The sequence below is a fragment of the Myotis lucifugus genome, unplaced genomic scaffold, assembly GCF_000147115.1.
Source record: "Myotis lucifugus unplaced genomic scaffold, Myoluc2.0 scaffold_2, whole genome shotgun sequence".
Lineage (NCBI taxonomy): Eukaryota > Metazoa > Chordata > Mammalia > Chiroptera > Vespertilionidae > Myotis > Myotis lucifugus.
Window position 1 is genome coordinate 4,798,975 of NW_005871050.1, and position 12,656 is coordinate 4,811,630.

At 39.8% G+C, this 12,656-nt stretch overlaps 1 protein-coding gene across 1 annotated transcript in view; it reads right to left on the reverse strand.

The window, feature by feature from the left end:
* Positions 1–1,083: 1,083 nt before the first annotated feature.
* The window catches only part of LOC102439585 (protein FAM122C-like), a 57,715-nt gene continuing 46,142 nt past the window's right edge, over positions 1,084–12,656 (reverse strand). The window contains 1 exon segment of the mRNA XM_023757850.1: positions 1,084–1,192. The gene's annotated coding sequence lies outside the window, so the exon portion shown is untranslated.

Here is a 12,656-nt window from a genome sequence, read left to right on the forward strand (position 1 = left end):
TAACACTTAATGTAAAGATAAGAGTTTTGCTAATTATTGATTAAGTGTATGGAAGCAAACAATGTCCTTGCTCTAAAATTTTTGTATAAAATACCTTAACACTCCCCAAAAATCAAGGTTCTGGTTTGTGGTGGGGGCTGTATGGACACTTGGAAGAGATATTGTAGAGGGAATCTGGGCACGGGAAGGGAGATTGGGCTGGAGAATTCACTAATTCAAGCCTGAGATTCTATGAAAACTAGAGGTGCCAATCCTTTCTTAAGCAAATTGTACTCTTTAAAGTACAAAATTATAGAGATGGAGAACAAATTAATGGTTACCAGAGTTCATGGATGGTTGGGGTGGGTGTGATTATAAAGAGGTACACCAGGGTGATTTTTGTGATGATGGAATAGTTTTGTATCTTGATTGTGGTGATGGTTCCACAAATCTATACATGTAATAAAATAGCTATTCACACACATTGTACCTATGTCAATTTTCTGGTCTTTATATGGTACTATATTTACATACGATGTAATCATTGGGGAAGACTGGGCAACTTCCTATAAATCTATAAGAAGATTTTTTATTTTATTATTTCAAAATAAAAAGTTAAAAACATCTCAAGCACAATCCTGCATTTCTTTTAAGTGCTCTATAAAAGCCTTCCTTTATCTAATTTTTATTTTGAGAGAACCCTACCCCACTCCCCTCCCCACACACATACACGCTATAACACCTTGATTCTTGAGAGTTAGAACTATGGACTTAGGAAACATTTTTCTTTTCCATCTTAATTTCTTTTCTTTTTTTAGGGGGGTTTTTTGTTGTTCCACTTATTTTTTAATATATTTTTATTGATTTTTTTTACAGAGAGGAAGGGAGAGGGATAGAGAGTTAGAAACATCAATGAGAGAGAAACATCAATCAGCTGCCCCTTGCACACTCCCTACTGGGGATGTGCCCGTCACCAAGGTACATGCCCTTGACTGGAATCGAACCTGGGACCCTTCAGTCCACAGGCCGACGCTCTATCCACTGAGCCAAACTGGTTAGGGCTTAATTTCTTCATTGGGGAAAAAAAGTCAGAATGCATGTTCTCTTCTTTTCTTTTAATTAACAGATCTGATGTTTCGGATGCAATTATTTGGTTGGTAATGCCTTGAGCAGACTGGGAAGATTCTACATCTGACTGAGCCAGCTCTTCTCCCTGTCATGAAAACAAAACAAAACAGAAACATGTTAAATTCCTTTTATGCCTTTGATGTAAATAGAAGCATAAGGATAGGAAGGAGGGAGAGTTGTCTTGTGGTTCTGAAATAAGAGGCACCCAGTCATCACACAAAGCAAAGAGGTTCCTTTCAGCTCAGAGGGAGCTGTGCTTCTGGGGTTCAGAACCATGGAGAAATTGACCCAGGAGATCAGGGACTTGGAAGAATAACAATTCAGCTAGCTTCAGAGAGGGGGCAGTTTGAGTGGAATGTAGAAATATGAACCAGCTTCTCCTTCCCACCTCCCCAAGTACACCAGAAGAGGAATTGAGAGAGCCTGAGCCCTTCAGTGTGAATAGGTGGTTGTAAGGGCAGGTTATAAAGGGGTTTGGAAGAGAGCACTACTGAAGACTGTCAGCTTCCTGACACTATCTCCTAGAGGCCCCATCTTGGTTTTCATAGATTCCAAGTTTCTGGCTGAAACTTCTTCAGTACATCTTATCTGGCCCATGAAACCAAGCACTTGACTATAAACTGTCTCATATTATTTTGAGTCACAGAGGCCTAGGTTCAAATCCTAGTCCTACCACCTACTAGCTATGTGATTTTGGGCAAGTTGTCCTAACCTCTCTGCCCCGCAGTTTGCTCATCTATTAAGTGGGAGTAATACCTGCTTTACAGGGTTTGTAAAGTTTCTGGCACCTAACAGGTGCTTAGCAAATGTAACCCTTCTCTTCATTGTTTCTCAGGTGAAGGCCACATTACTCACTAGATTGGAAGTTTCTTGAGAGAGGTTCTTTCTGATCTCTAACCCCCGCCCCCCCACCACCACAGTAACTAGCATAGGGTTGGGCACACAGCATGTGGTTAATGAGTCCTTGTTTGCGAGGCTAAATAGAGCTTTCCTGGCTACTTCAGTGATGTTAACGAAGATCCAGAAATAAGTATAAGGGAACATCAACATTCCATTTCAAAGATATGAAGTTAACATGCTGAATTCTTTACTTCCTTGATACATTGTTATTATAAAACTGTCCATGTGATAAGGATTTTTTTTTGTACAAATGTAATTTGTGACAAATATGTAGTCCAAGTAAAATTAGTGGCTTAAGAACCTTGACAAATTGGCTTCTTGATCAGTTTAGCACATGTGGAGCAGTAAAAAAATCAATTATAGACTGATGTGCTTATAAGCACAGGATTCAGAAGGTTATCTATATATATAAAAGCCTAAGTGACCCTTATGACCGGATGACTGGATGACCGGCCTGTAGCTATGACGCACACTGACCACCAGGGGGCAGACACTCAACTCAGGAGCTGCCCCCTGGTGGTCAGTGCATTCCCACAGCCAACCTCCCTTGGCCAGCCAACCTCCCGTGGTCCCTCCCCCCAGCCAGCTGTCCCCGATAGGGACTGGGTGAGATGGCCCTGATCATCCCCGAACACCAGCCAGGTGGAGGGACCCCACCTGTGCATGAATTCATGCACCAGGCCTCTAGTTAAATATAGAAAAATAATCTGAAATTGACCAAGTCACATCTATACTCCAGTCATTGTCTTGAGACCATACTTCAGTCTACAGTCGTTTGTGTGATCCAGTGGAAAGAGTAATGGATCCGTAAATGAAGAACAGAGCTATGGTCCCAGATTTAGTCATCCATTCACTCATTCAGCCAACAAATATTTACTGAGCGCCTACCATGGGGCCAGGCTCTATGCTTCTCAGACATGGCTCAGCTCTGCATGGAATTTCCTATCAGTAGTTGTGATCTATGGGAAGTCACTTCATCTCACTGGGTCTCATGCTCCTCGTCTATCAAATGGTGACAAATCTATTTATATAATAATTATGAGAATTCTATGAAGAATGCAGGGGCCAGAGCCTTACAGACTGTGGATTGTTCTCTATTATTGTCTTCTATGTAATGGTTACATGAATAACTTGTGATCATTTGAAAATTATGTTCAAAGTCTATTTCAAGGGGGCTGAGCATGTTCTGTCTGCTCAGTTTCCTTCCTTACATGTTGGCAGTGCCAACCAAGACCAGAGTGAGCAGAAGGGACAGAGGGCCCTATTATATTGGGCTTATGCACTATATCAAAATGGCACTCCACTTTGTGTTCTCAAATGGGTTGGATTTCAGACATGGTTCCTGTTATCGGTTAAATTCACTCCCATTCAAGTTCTAGCCCTGGGCACCTGTGAATGTGACCTTATTTGGAAATGGGTTAAGATGAGGTCTTTAAGGTGGGCCCTAAACCAATATGGCTGATGTCCTTATAAGGGAAATTTGGATATAGACACATATATAGAGAGAACACACAAAGACACAGAGGGAAGAAGACCATGTGAAGATGAAGGCCAAGTTTGAAGTTATGCAACCACAAGCTAAGAATGCTAGGGGCTACCAGAAGTTGGAAGAGGCAAGGAAGGATCCTTTCCTGGAGGCTTCTGAGGGAGCATGGCCTTGCCACACCTTGATTTCAAATTGCTAGCTTTTGGAACTGTGAGAGAATAAATTTCAGCCACCCAGTTGGTGGTCATTTGTTACAGCAGCCCTAGGAAAGTAATATAGTCCCCAAAAGAAATAGCTCCACAACATACTTCTTTCTGCCCTCCATGTAGTCACGGTGCCCTCATTTTCTGTATGTGAATCCACATAAAAAATGATGCCTTCATCCTGGTGCGTAAAAATGTGGGTCTCCAGAATGGCCAATAAAGCTTGTGTGGAATGCTGAATTCCATTTTATGTTGTTCAAATAAATCAAAATGGAAGGCAAGAGTACCCTCCCACTCATTTACCACCTCTGTCTCAAGTTTGATGGAAAATAGTAAGAGAAGGCAGTCATGGGATCTACTGAGCAAACAGTTATTTTGGGAAAGTCATGGAGTCCATTTTGTGCCATGATAAGGGCCAGCGGGGCTTGCAGGAGAACCAACCTCATCCGAGGTGTTCAATCACTGCAAAGTATCATTGTGTTTTAGAGCCAAGCTGCTAGCTTGTCTCCTAGACTCCACTCTTGCAGCCAACCAGAGGCTGCTGTCCTAGTGAAGGAGGTGTCCCTTCTGTAGGACAAATGAATGAATAATATTAATCAATGCATATGTATTATTTTGAAAATTTACTATTTGGCAACCACCATAGTAATTGATTCAGGCAAGTGTCATAAATGGATCCTAAAACAAATGAGTGAAAGTTTGATGTGGAGCATAATATTTATGTACTCTCAAAGTATCTTCTCATATATTAGTTATTAAGTACAAAGTGAAAAAAAGTATCTTTATAGTGGAAAGACCTGGCAGGTATCATCTTAACCAAGTAATCAAAGTTAACACCACCAACAATCATGTACCTTTTTATGTTTTACTCCTGCCATAAATGCATAACTTCTCATTATGAGGGCATATCAGGCAAACCCAAATTAAGGGATGTTCTACAAAATAGCTGGCATGTACTCTTATAAAGTGTTGATGCAATGAAAGCCAAAGAAAGGTTGAAGACTGTACCAGATTTAAGGAGACTTCAGAGAATTAAGAGACATGACAACTAAATTCAATGTGTGATCCTAGAATGGATCATGGACCAGAAAAATAAAATAGCAATGAAGGACATTCTTGGGACAATTAACAAAATTTGAATATGATCTGTATATTATATAATAGTGTACAGTATCAATGTTATATTTCTTGAATTTGCTAACTTTACTATGTATATATAACAGAATGTCCTTGTTCTTGGAAACACATTGAAAGGCAAAGGGAAATAATGTCTGCGACTTACTCTCAACTGTTTCAGAAAAAAGTGTGTGTGTGTAGAGGGGGGGAGAGAGAGAGAGAGAGAGAGATAGAAAGAGAGAGAGAGAGAGAGAGAGAGAGAGAGAGAGAGAGAGAAAGATAATAAGATGCTAGCAACATGAATCTTTGTAAAGGGTATGTGAAAGTTCTTTTTGCCATTTTTATATAGAATTTTCTGAAAGTTTAAAGTATTTGAAATTTTAAAAAATTAAATATATTATTTTGAGCATTTAACTATGTGCCCGATGCCATGTAAGCGTGAGATATTCATAGAAGACAGGGTCGCCCTAACCGGTTTGGCTCATTGGATAGAGGGTCGGCCTGCGGACTGAAGGGTCCCAGGTTCGATTCCGGTCAAGGGCATGTACCTTGGTTGCGGGCACATTCCCAGTAGCGGGTGTGCAAGAGGCAGCTGATCGATGTTTCTCTCTCATCGATGTTTCTAACTCTCTATCCCTCTCCTTCCTCTCTGTAAAAAAATCAATAAAATATATTTAAAAAAAAAGAAGACAGGGCCTCTGTCCTTAATACAGGAGTTCACAACCTGGGGTGCACTGGACAAATAAAGAGACATCAGCCCCCAGATTGGTAAATATAAGTAACTTGGACAAGGGCATGACCTCCATATTAGTTAGGATTGCCAATAATAGACTGTGAGGTAGGAAGAGAATGTGAAGTGATCATAAGAAACTAACGAAGTGATTTTTCAAGAACAGGATGAGCTTTACCAGCAATAAGGATAAGGTAGTATCCAATTAACACAACAGGATGGGGAGAGATTGTTGTTAATAGGAAAAATCCTGAGAACAGTACCAGGTCCCATAATAAAGGGAAATCAGTGAGGCAGTGCTGCTGTTTGAGAAGTTGATTGGGGAATGGGAATTTCCACTCAATTATGAGATACAAGAGCCAGGATAAGAAAGTACATGAATGTCCTAGCAAAGGCCTGGTGGGAGGTAACATTTTATCTTTTATTTGAAAACTTTCATATTGTGGAAAATTTACAAAAATAATTAGAACAGCACTAGCTTAAACCGTGTGAAATTGCCAAAATGTGACAATTTTTTAGTTAAAAATGGCAATTTCATGTTTCAAATGAAAATGAAGCCCATATCCCATCACTCTCCTTCAGCAATTATTGACACATGGTCCATTTCATTTAATCCCCAAACCCACCCATTATTCTGGCAAACCTGAGTTATTTGAAGTAAATCATGATGGGAGTTTTAGTTACTTTATTTTCTCAGTAAAGTATTCGAATGACTGAAAATTCAAAAGGCACATCACATTGTACACCTTTACTATATATAACTTTTGTCAATTTACACTTCCATAAAGTTGAAAAAAGGTACAAAACAAAAGGACAAGTGAAAAGTCCCCTTCCAAACCCTGTCACCTAGCCAACAGCTCTCCCTCATTGGAGGCAACTAATATTAAGTTTTTTTATGTATCCTTTCAAAGATGTTTTATGCATATGTTAGCAAAGAGATTGCAAACTACTCAAAGTGATCTACACCTTGCTTCTTTCACTTAGCAAAATATTTTGGAAATCATTCTATATCAACACATAAAGAGCTTCCTCCTTTTTTCAGGTTACCTAGCATTTCATTTTTTGAGTCATACTTTAATAAAATCACTGTTGATGAACTTTTAGGCTGTTTCCAATCTGTTGCCATTACAGACAGTGCTGCAATAACTTACCTTACACATTCATCTTGCACAAAAACAAGCAAGTGTATTTGTAAGAGAAACTCCTCAAAGAGGAATCGCTGTTTGAAAGGGAATGTGCATTTGTAATTTTAATAGATATTGCCAAATTGCCCTCCATCAGGGTAGGAGTTATTTTAATGCTGTCTTTGCCCTTTTATCACCCACAGTTTCCTTGCTACTCTTTTCCACTTACTTCCAGGGCCCCCAGGGGACCACTGCAATATACAAACTCAGAAGCACTCATCCCTCTGACGTCAGCCTCCTAAGGGTATCCTTCTACTACTCTCTGGCCCCCACAGCCACCAGCCTGTTTTTCCTCCCCTCTCTTTTCCCAGAGGTCATGTGTAGCCTGCTGGTTTTCTTTCTTCCTTCCAAGTTAGCCTCATGACCAACCGTTTTACCATGCTAGTGTTGACCCCTGGACTTACTCTCCCATGACATTCTGTAGCACCTGCTCTGCCAATCCTTGGCCCTGTGAAAACTCCACCATCCATTCTCTCCATCCTTCCCCCTCCCCCTGCTCCCAGGCTGCTAACTTTTGCTGGAGAAGATCATGAAACTGGCTACACAACAAAGCCAGGACAGCTAGCCTTATCGAGGCCCCAAGGGCTGGGAGGCAATACTTTCATACACTCTCAGGGACTGTTCCAAATCCTCCCCCTCTCCTCAGATCCCTTGTCCCACCCTCACCCCAACCCCTCAGTGAAGGGTCTAGTTATGGATATCAATGCCAGAACACAGGTCACCTAACAGGAGCTCCCTCAATTCTCCCTTCTTTATCTTGTCCTTCCCAGTTTCTCTGCATTTTTGCTTATGCCTGCTCATCTCCCACCCCTCAACCAGGGTTGTCTCTTCCACTCGTGACCTTGACAGTAGGTTTTTTTGTCTTCTGCACTTACTCCAGGGACTATCCTCTTTCCCTCTGGGCAAGCTTTCCCCACCCATTAGTTTTTCCTCTCAATGGAAAAACATTTTCCCCTGTGCCATTGTTCCATATTACCATCAAACTTTTAAAATTTAGCCATGTTTAAAATTACACAAGTAATTCATACCTGCTGACTTCACTTACTCTTTCCCAGTCAGCCCCAAAATTTAACAGAAAAGTCAGGAAATAATAAGCCAAAAGAAGAAAATAAAACCACCCACAACCCCACATCCAACTGTTAATATTTTGATGTATTCCTTTCCAGTCTTTTTATATGCACATATAAACATTTGTATATCTATATATATATATTTTTCTTACAAAAGTGGATCATAGTATACATCCTGTTTTGTCATAATATATTTTAGGCATTTCAACTTTGCTATATGAGTTGTCTAACCCTGGCTATGTAAATTAAGTCCTCCGAGTCCATTTCCTCCTGTGTAAAACGAGGACTATTTTAAGTAACTACCTCACAGGGCTGTTATGAGGATTGAATGAGATAAAAATACATAAAAACACATCACAGTTCCTGACACATAGCAAGTTGAATTAATGTTAGCTATTATGATCTTCCCACGTCAATAAATATAGCTCTACATAATAATTTAATGAGTTCTGTCACTGCTGTATCTAATAGGCGTGACTAAAGCACTGCAGTGACTCACCAACACATATTACTTTGGCACACGAACAAGTTTCTCTGTGGGATAAACTCCTAAAAGCAGAACTGCCACTCCAAAGGCTATGTGCATTTGTAATTTTGATAGATACTGCCATATACCCCCCATCAAGTGGGAGTTACCATGATTTCTCTAACTTATTCTTTAAGGCTGCTTTAAATTTTTCACTGATACAAACCCAAACTATGAAAAACATTCTTACAACTAAATCTTTGCATAGGTCCATGATTATCAGGGCAGAGGAAAGAGTATGAGTAAATGTTGAGATGGGGGAGCAAATGATGTGCATGGGGAACCACTCATATCAGTGACAGAGAGGAGAATGACAAGAGTGAGGCTGAAAAAGACAATGGGACGAAATTCTGAAGGACTGTGAATGCCTCCATTATTCATTAATTCAGTCACCACATACTTAGAGACCACCTCCAACAGACCAGACACTAGTTTAGACACTTTGTTCACTTAGTGAACAAAAAACAGTAAAAGGTTTCTGCCCTGGAGGAGCTTACATTCTAGCAGAGAGACAATAAAAATAACTAAACTATAAAAAATGTTAGAAAGTGATAAGTCCTATAGAATAAAGAAAAAGTAGAGCAGGTTAAAAGGAACTAGGAAGGCTGGGAGTGGGGGATGTTAATAATAATTAATATTAATATTGTACAGTGCAATATTAAGTAGAGTGGCTGCTCCATTTTGGAGTTTGAACTTATTCTAGCAATGAGGAATCACTGGAGTAAGCATTCACTTACATCATCACCATCTTTGCCATATCCACATACATCCTGACACCTGATATCTAATGATTTTCTTTAAATAAACTTACCATGCCCTATGTTAGATTAAATTTATTTCATTTTTCAAATATATTTTTGTTAATTTCAGAGAGGATGGGAGAGGGAGAAAGGGATAGAAATAACAATGATGAGAGAGAATCATCGATTAGCTTCCTGCATGCTCCCCACTGGAGCATGTGCCCTAGGCATCTGCCCTGACCGGGGAATCAAACTATGACCTCCTGGTTCATAGGTCAATGCTCACCACTAAATTATTTTAAAGGAAGCTTTATAACACCAACATAAATGTAAATTCAGTATTGTATGCAATGAAGGTCCAGAAAGGAAGACTAGAGGGTACTTAGGACTGGCCTCTTTCTTTCAGAAACCAGCTTGTAAATAAGAAAAATAACAGCAAGCCCTTTTCAAATTATGTGCTTATTATTTCTCAGGTAGCTTAGTGTTTTACATGTAGCTGAAATTTTATCTTAAAAACTCTATGAGGTAGGTACCATTAATTGTCCCCATTTGTTTAGGAGGAACTTGAGCAAGTGATTAACCCTCCACAGCTCCAGTATCCTCCCAAATAAATGAGGACAATAATGGGGATACTAGTATAGGAGAGTAGGGTCCATGGCTTCTGCCCACTCTATGTCATTCTTGGAGGACAAGAGGGGACAGAAGCTCCCAGCTACTTCATCCTCTGACCACTACCTCCCAAATTCCAATGATTAAGATTAGAACTACAGTACTGCTTTAAAATAAAACACCCACCCCAGAGTTAAATTTATTGGTCACTTTAATTTTCCTGTGAAATTTAATCAGAATGTTCAAATTTATTTCCAACTTGATAGGATAGAAGTTTAAAATTGCACCTTTGGAGCATCGGTCCTGGCTTCTTTTGGAAGAGGGCAGACATGGGTAGATTACAGTGGGGAGGGGAGGGTTGGCACTTGGGCAGCTAGAGGGAAAGAGGCAGCAGAAAGCAAGGTAGGAAGAAATGAAAGACAAACTGTATCAACTTCAGTTATTTCTAATTCAAGTCCCTTGGGGGAAAGAAGCAAAATAAAGTACAGCAAATAATACATCGCTAGAGAGAGAGTGCCTAGGCTCTGTTAATGTGCTTAGTCTCTCAAAGCATACTACTGCTATTCAACTTCCTGAGAAATGTGCTTTGTTTCTTTAAAAAAAAACACACCAAAAAACAAAAACAAGCCATTTTGCCCGGCCATCATGGCTCAGTGGTTGAGCACCGACCTATGAACCGAAGGTCATGGTTTGATTCCCGGTCAGGGCACATGCCTGGGTTGTGGGTTCAATCAGGAGGCAGCCGATCAATGACTGTCTCTCCTCATTGATGTTTCTATCTCCTTCTCCCTGTCCGTTCCTTTCTGAAATAAATAGATATATTTTAAAAAGTCATTTTCATTAATAGAAAATAACATGGGACTTTGAACCACTCAACTGAAGACATGTGAACTAGAAATATGTCTTTCCCTGGTTTCAATTAACACTGAATAATAAGAATTCCACAAAGTCACACAGATGAACCCAGGTTCCCTGAAAGGCTTACAAACAAGAAAAGTTCAATTTAATATAGTAACCCTGGATTGTGAAGACCAGTGCTGTCCTTCAATATTTGATTTAGATGAGCCCTTGTATAGAGTAAATAATAATATTTTAAATAGCTTAGAGAAAATTGGAGACTAAAGGAAACTTCTCATGGAAACAAAAGAAATCTAGGAGCAGAAGGAGTTAGCATCTCTGGTGCAGAGCAGGCATTGCCCAATGACCCCACATAGCCCATAAATGTAATGTGTTATGTGGGTACTATGTCATAGAGGAAAACAGTATTGGATCTGTTTGGTGCAGACCATCTATGATGGGATAGAAATCCTCAAAGGCAAGCATACTACCCCTGGTTTACACAGTTTAGGAAAGGAAACATCCTTTAGTTGATAGCCTGGTGAAGGCAACACCACATTTTCTAGTACACAAAGCACTTCCTTCTCTTGCCCAACATTTGAGGAGTCCTAGACTCAGACATGCTGGCACTTATGCTGGAGTTACTATTTGGTAAAGTGATATTAGCAAAACTTGTTGCTTGGTAACGTGTTCTACAAAACCTTGGACCTTGGGTATGGCGATACAGACAAAGTACACCCACTGTTTTGTTTCCTTTTGTATTTTTTAAAATTTCTTTCTTGTCATCAGTATCCAAAGGCTGATACCATACGTCACAGCTTTCCAGGTACCCACAGTCTCTAACATCAGGGCACTGGCAAATATGTATAAAATCAGACTCTTTTCCTGCCAGGAAGTGAGGTAGTTTGGGAGGTTACATGCACATAGCTTCTCCTTAACTGAGTATGATTTGTCTATGAGTTTATCTTAAAATTAACTAAAAGAAGTGAGAAGTCATATGAAGCTATCCCTAAGAATTTTAGGAGCCTCTGGAGAAAGTCAGGTCAGTTTATTTTCTAAATCAAACAGAATTATCTTTCAAAGGAAGTATGCACTTTGGCTGATCATTTTAAACAGTAACAAATAATTACATTTGACCAAATACCCAAACCCAGGACACATAAAGTCAATTCTTCAAAAACAAATATAATCTGATAAATATTTTTTTATAAAATAAACATGTTTAAATACATTTCTTCATTCATTGCTTTCTTATCTCAAGCAACATTTAACACAACAAATCTTTTTGAAATATAGGATCTCAAATTAAAAACATTAAATAAACTAGTGTATGTGAACTACATAAATGAACATGCATTGCTGGTGGGACTATAAAATGGTAAAATCACTTTGGAAAACAGGCTGGCAATTTCTTATAAAGTTAAACATGCATTCACCATATAATATAGTAATTTTACTAGCTATTTACTCAAGAGAAATGACAACACACATCCACACAAAAGCTTAAACACAAATATTCATAACAACTTTATTCATAATAGTCCCCAGTTGGAAACCCAAATGTCCATCAAAAGGCAAAAGAATAAACAAATTGTGCAATATATGTACAATAAAATACAATTCAGCAATAAAAACTGATGAACTACAGATATAGGAAGCAAAATGGATTGAGCTCAAGGACATTCTAATCAAAAGCAACAAGACACAAAAGAATATATATTGTATGATTACATATATATATATCCTATATAATAAAACCCTAATATGCAAATCAACCAATAAAACCCTAATATGCAAATCAACCAAACAGCAGAGTGATCGGCGAACAACTGGTCGCTATGATGTGCACTGACTGCCAGGGGCCAGACGCTCAACGCAGGAGCTGCCCCTTGGTGGTCAGTGTGCTCCCACAGGGGGAGCGCCGCTCAGCCAGAAGCTGAGATCACAGCTGACGAGTGCAGCGGCAGTGGCGGGAGCCTCTCCTGCCTCCACTGCAGGCGAGCAGTAAGGAGCTAGGGGTCCCGGACTGCGAGAGCCCCAAACTGTGAGAGGGATGTCTGACTGCTGGCTTAGGCCCAATCCCTGGGGAGGCGGACATTCCCCGAGGGGTCCCGGACTGTAAGAGGGCACAGGCTGGGCTGAGGGATC